The following is a 7038-nucleotide window of genomic DNA, read 5'->3' on the forward strand; positions in this document are numbered from 1 at the left end:
GACGCCGCCGCTGACGCCGCCGCTGACGCCGCCGCTGACGCCGCCGCTGACGCCGCCGCTCACGCCGCCGCTCACGCCGCCGCTGACGCCGCCGCCGCTGACGCCGCCGCCGCTCACGCCTCCGCCGCTGACGCCGCCGCTGACACCGCCGCTGACGCCGCCGCTCATGCCGCCGCTCACGCCGCCGCTCACGCCACCGCTGATGCTGCCGCTGACGCCGCCACCGCTCACGCCGCCGCCGCTCACGCCGCCGCCGCTCACGCCGCCGCCGCTCACGCCGCCGCCGCTCACGCGTATGCATCAATTACACAAATAAATCTCCCATAATTAATGAAATAAATGCGTCAACAGCTGTAGTTGATTATAATGAATAATTGATATGATTGATTTGCCGTGCCGGGTATTTTAATGGTAATCGTTGTGGTTGATTTGATTTCCAACACGCATCACGTAAATACTTTTTGGGTATTCTAACGTGCCCAAAAGGGGGCAGGAAGTAGGTAGGAAGATACCGTGACGAGACGGCCATAGCTGCGTTGTCCGTCCACGAGCATCCCCTCATGTTACGGCAGGATAATGCACGGCCCCGTGTCGCCGGGGTCTGTACACAATTCCTGGAAGCCGAATACATCCCACTTCCTGCTGGGCCAGCAGACATGTCCACCAGTGGGATGCCGTGGATCGGCGTATGCTGAATTTGAGGCGAAAGGCGGCACCCCGGATACTTTACCCCCCCCGTGATGAGATAGTTGTGAGCGTCTTCCCGCCAATGTCGTGTTTTGACTCAGGTGCGTCCGTGAGCAGATCGTGAGTCAGTGCTTGGACACGGGTTGTTGTTCCACGGTCCATCAGCAGCATCCCGCTCTCTGATAACGTGCGTTCCACACCGTGTCAGCTGCTGGGAATACGCCGCGTCGTAAACACAATACGTGCGACGCCCCCCCCCCCCCCCATCCTTCAGCTCAAGTGTCAAGACACTACAGCTGCTCCTAATGGGCCGTGCCATAAATCTCCGGAGAATGGCTGTTTTGAGGGGTGGCTGCCGAGGAGCAGCTGTACCCTAAATATAACATGAAGGCCTCTGCAGGACGCGTTGGAGTCAACATGCGGTTCGGCACGGAGAGCTTATCAACAATGCCTCCCACCTGCAGCGGCCCCGCCCGAGGCCTCGCGTCAGCGCTACCACACAGGAAGTCCACGTCAGTGGTGGCGCTCTGACTCTGACTCTGACTCGCACCCCCCCAAACAACAGGAGGATCGGGACTACGGAATCACACATTTGACTTTTACACGGCAAAACATTCACAATCAGCACCTTGTGGTCTTAGGCGGGGGGCGGAGGTGGGGGGGGGGGGGGGGGGCAGGCAGCAGACTAAGCTCATTTTATCAGTGTTTTCCTCCAGTCATGTTCATCCTCTCCATGGAAGTACAAACTGTATATCCACACCTGCTGATAAAAATACATGCAGTATGCAGTCATGCGTATCGGAGGACTTGGTACAAACATTTTCAACAGAAGGGGGGGGGGGGTGGATTTTTAATGTTTATAATTTGCTAAACGGGCTAAAAGCCAAATTCAAAACGCTAAGAAGTGTTTACAGAAAAAACAGCCGGCATCTCCGCCGCTTTGAGCTGCAGCGGACAGACATAGTACACTATTATTATTATTATTGGTTATTACTATCAATATTTCAACTTTTTACCACCCTAAGATACCCCTGACTTTTCTGTTACGGTGTCGTGTTGTTGTTTTTAAGCAGATTTAAGGAACACATGTGAAACGTTTCAACACAAGTCGTCATTTTTAACGTAAGAAATCCTACAAATCCATCGACTCTTGTTCTGAACTCCCAAAAATCTTTAACATTTGGGATTGGACGAGTTGATAAATGATCGTTAATGAATTATCGCTGTTTGGTGGTTGACTATGGAATATTTTTAGTCCCAAAATATTGAAAGACAAAGGTATTGGTTATGTTTTTATTATTTGTTATTTCCCACTGCATTTTTCTACTATTGGTTTGTGCCATTTGTTTTTATTTGTGATCAGCACAAATGTGATCTAACGTCTACGCGTTTGGCAAACATCACAGCTGCTAAATAAGCCAAAATGAGACAAGTCGAGTTTCCCGTGCCAGCATTTGATAAGGAAGAAGGTGAAGAAGGTTGGCTTCAAGAAAGAACACCAAGCAAAACACGGGTGTCATCCTCGGGGGGGGATCTTCTCCTCCCTCGCTGCTCGTCATCGTCGTCTTTGTCAACAATCAAGTCTTCCAGCAAAGTAAAAGTCACATGATATCTTATCATTTATCATTTATTATCGCTTTCATGAATTCTGCTGACTAGCAAAAAGTGTCCGTTCATCTGTTGGTGACCTTCAGCTGAAACCACCTTGGGTTCTCCAGCAATGATCCAATGAGCCACCTCTGAAAAGGCTGAAGAAAAACCAAATGAAGACTTTGGAGCGGCCTGGTTTGAGTCCAGACCTGGATCCTACGGAGATGCTGTGGTGTGACCTTAAAAGGCTTCATTCTGGAAAAGCCTCCAATGGGGTTGAAGCAAGGTATCACAAACGATTAGCTTTGGGGGGGGGGCATCACTGACTCACACAGGGACATGGCGCTTTGGATTTGGTTTTCTCCCTTCATAATGAAAAGTTCAGCTCTGTTATCGTTGACTAATGTCTACATTTGATGATCTGAAACATCGAAGTGTAACAAACATAAAAAATAAGAAATGAGGGCGGGGCCAAGCCACTGCATCTCATTCGGTTTTTTTTTTAAGAGCATGCTGAGGGCCAATAAAAAAACAAGTCGCAGGATGAAACGGCCCCCGTGCAACATTTTGGACACCCATGCTGGTGCGAAACCAATTTGGTTGGGAGTCTTTGGAGATGCCAAATTGTGCCTCTGGGAGTCACTGCAGCTCACAATTTGGCTAATGAAGGCCAAGTAATCAAGCTTCTAACTCGTCGAGCGTGGTTGCCATAATTAAAAGGTCAGTATCGGGAGTGCGGTTCCCTACTGCCGCCTTCCCGGAGTAAGACGCCAAGTACCAGTCCCACTGATGAAGGCATCAATCCACCTCGGTCCGGTCTGTCAGTCGCTGAAGCAGCCTAACGCGGTGACGTGTATCCATCCGATAATCCATCGGGTCTGCGTCATAAAATACCAACATGGTGGAACGCAATAAAGCAGCTGGCCTTCCAAAAACGACCATGTCCGCCATCCCAGCGGACCCACCATCATACGTGCTCTTAACTGGGGACAAACTGCAAAGCACATTTTATGAATCTGTGGCGTGCTATTTGTAGCTATCCCAATAAAACACGACAATAATAATAAAAATAATAATAAATGATGAATTAAAAAGGGTGATTACACATTGGCATAGCACTTGACTTGTGATTCCACACATGCTGGCTAACTGGACGAGAGCCCGACGCTAACAATATTTGGAAGGCAGCGATCTTACACCTTTTGTCAGACTTGCTGACGTCTACAAGGATTTTAGCCAGCGTGCAACCTCCGGGGATCGTAAGGTGACCCGAAGAGGACGCCGTCCGTCAAACATCCGTTATTAATAATAATAATAATAAAAATACATCCCATTTCTATCATGCTTTTCTACGTGCTCAAACTCAATTTACACCAGGGGTCTCAAACACGCGGCCCGCGGGCCAAATGTGTCCCGCAGTTTAATGTTAGTGCGGCCCGCGCAAGTTTGATATGGATGCTATATGGTATCATGTACCCAGAAAAAAAATTATTACGTTTGATTCATGTTCATGTTAAAGGTTAAATAACTGTTAATAGTTATCCTCCCTATCCGTGTGGAAGTGGTACGTTTTGGGCTATTTAAGTTTAAAGGAAATAACTTGAAGGCTACCGTTTAGGTCGCTAGCTCTCTAGTTTGCGAGTTAGCATGTGTCTCAAGACCCTGCAGTTGCGCAATATGTTGTAAATAAAAAAAAGTCTAAATGTGACTATAGTCGTGTTTTGTCATGTATACAGGGCTCTAATAATGCTTTGTTCATTTTAATATGAAAAAAAATATTTTTCTACCCACCAACTATATGTTTTTATTATTTGCCGTTTTATTATTATTATTATTATTTATTTATTACTGATTGATTGATTTTCTTTATTCTTGATTTGTTTATTTATTTTTCATCTTATTTTGTGTTGAAAAATAAAAAGTAAGATATTTGAGAACAGTGGAATGTTTTATCAGAGCTTTTATTGTAGAAAATTGGAACCAAAGCAAAGTTTTTAAATTTTTTTTGTTTTTAATAAAGGCGTTTTTTTTTTTTTTTTTTGAAAACCTGATGCGGCCCAGTCTCACCCAGACCCGAGCTCCGTATTAGCCATCTGCACGGTCAAGGAATAAGTCAAACTTAATCTAATTTCAATGCTTTGAACTGAGTACCAAAATAATTGTAGTAGCGTCCATATTTATCATTTCATATCATTTAGTAATCATCATAACAAATCCTGAATGCTAACACAGCCCAGACCTGCAGCGGAGGTTTTCCATATGCAAGAACAGGGCACTCTCTGGTGGCCGGAAGCTGCTAGTGACGCTTCCTGCTGCAAGACCCTCCAAGAGTGAGGAGGCAACAAAATCCTTCATACCGCCTTTTCATTTTTTTCATCACGCGTGAGATGAAATATGAAAAGGTTCCGTGTTTACCTGTGAGCCTAAGCTAATAGGTGCAGACTGTTGTGCTGTGCATCCCCATAGCGCTTCCCTAATTACAGCCAGTGGTTGCTTTGCAGCAGCCTATTAAAATCAAATACTGTTCTCTCCAGTATTACTTCCATTGTACTTGCTTGTAGATCAGACCCCTTCAGCTGTGCCGTTTTACATAATGAACGCACAGGCGTTTGATGTGTTTGCCTGCGAGGAGATGCACGCTCGGCAGGAGGAGCCGCCGCGGGGCCTCATGTTCTTACCTTCTTCCCTTGGAAGCGTTGAGAGCGCTGGCTGAATTAAGCCTGAAGAGTCCCGATGTAGCGTGATGTCAGTGAAATGCACGTTATTTTTTACATGGTTAAAACATTTGGTTGCTATTAACCAGTCGCGTGGTGATTAGCATTCATAAGGGGAACGTGCAGCGGCTTGTTCAATGCATAGACTGAAAGGCGACCACATGCTGAGATGGTTGGAGTCATACAAATGCTAAAATGCATCTTCATAACTACCCCGGACTCATTTAAAGCCTCGCTATTCACGTGCGACAAAAGGCTTTTGTTGGACGTGATTTGCTAAAGCGTGAGATGTGCTGGTAAAAAAAACACCTGAGCTCATTCCATTCTTTATCTCAGCCAAGTGCATTCCAGCTACGCTAACAAAGCCAACGCACTTCCAGATGGATAGAGTGTTGCATACGGACGATGTCATCACAGCGCCGTTACTTCTGGACCATTATCTGACCAGACGTTCATCTTCAAGGTGCCGTGTCGCCACATCGGGCGTGTCCAAACGGTTTCCACCATTGGCTGTGTCGTGTAAAGTTACCTGTCCCGTCATTTATGGTAATGGTAATGGTAATGGTAATGGTCATGGTTTTATTTCATTTGAACATGCATCAGATTCCAATTGAGTGCATCCCATAATCAGTTCCCAGTTCCACATGTCCAAAAGGAGTAGGAAGAAGCAAAGCTTATTAAATCCTTATTAAACCCCTCTATCTGGTACTTTTACAATCAGTAACTGGTACATTTGTTCACTTCCTGCTTTCCTAATATAGCTTGAGGTTGTTTTTTTTTATTACATTTTTTTGTAATTTTAATTTTTTTTTGTCACGTACTGAAGTACGAGGTGATATGACCATACAAAGACATACTGGGTACCATAATGGTTTTATTTCATTTGAACATGCATCAGATTCCAATTGAGTGCATCCCATAATCAGTTCCCAGTTCCACATGTCCAAAAGGAGTAGGAAGAAGCAAAGCTTATTAAATCCTACCCCTCCATCTGGTACTTTTACAATCAGTAACTGTTACATTTGTTCACTTCCTGCTTTCCATAATACAGTTTAAGGTTGTTTTTTTTGTTGTTGTTGTTTTTTTTTAAATAATGTACCTCGTACTGAAGTACTCGGTGATATGAGCATCCAAAGCCATAATGGGTACCATAGTAAGTGTCAATATAGTGATATATTGACACTTGTATATTTATTAATATTCATTCATTCATTTTCTACCGCTTTTTTCCTCATGAGGGTCGCAGGGGTGCTGGAGCCTATCCCAGCTGTCTTCGGGCGGGGTACACCCTGGACTGGTGGCCAGCCAATCACAGGGCACATATAGACAAACAACCATTCACACTCACATTCATACCTATGGACAATTTGGAGTCGCCAATTAACCTAGCATGTTTTTGGAATGTGGGAGGAAACCGGAGTAGCCGGAGAAAACCCACGCAGAGATGACCGAGGGTGGAATTGAACCCTGGTCTCCTACCTGTGAGGTCTGCGCGCTAACCACTAGACCGCCGTGCCGCCCCCTTAATATTTATTATTATTATTATTAATTATATTAATATATACTTATATATTGATGATATATCATGACTGGTTGAAGACTCTTCATCCTTGTATTTAGCAAACATCAACTGCTTGTATTGTTTCTTGAATTGGTTCATCGTTGTTTGTTTACATTTCTGTTTATGAAATATAGTAAAAAATACAAATTGTTACATTGTGATTCAACATCATAATAACAATAATTCCACATTTTGATATTTTCTACAACCTGTTGGAAACCGGTCCTGTATTTTTTTTTTCATGTGCTTTAACCGTTTTTGTGGAGTTTTATGCACAAATGGCCAAAATGGTCGTATCTGGCAAGGTTAAAGAATCCTTTCAAAAAACAGACGGTGATCCCCCCCCCCCCAAAATGTAGTCAACTGTTCTAGATCCCATTTTTGACAATTAATGAAAATTTCATCCATATCCATTGAGAACTTTTTAGGTTATTTTGAACACAAACAGATCAAAATGAAACATAAAAATGAGACCTAAATCATCAA

Source organism: Doryrhamphus excisus, chromosome 1 (assembly GCF_030265055.1).
Source record: "Doryrhamphus excisus isolate RoL2022-K1 chromosome 1, RoL_Dexc_1.0, whole genome shotgun sequence".
In the NCBI taxonomy this organism is placed as follows: domain Eukaryota; kingdom Metazoa; phylum Chordata; class Actinopteri; order Syngnathiformes; family Syngnathidae; genus Doryrhamphus; species Doryrhamphus excisus.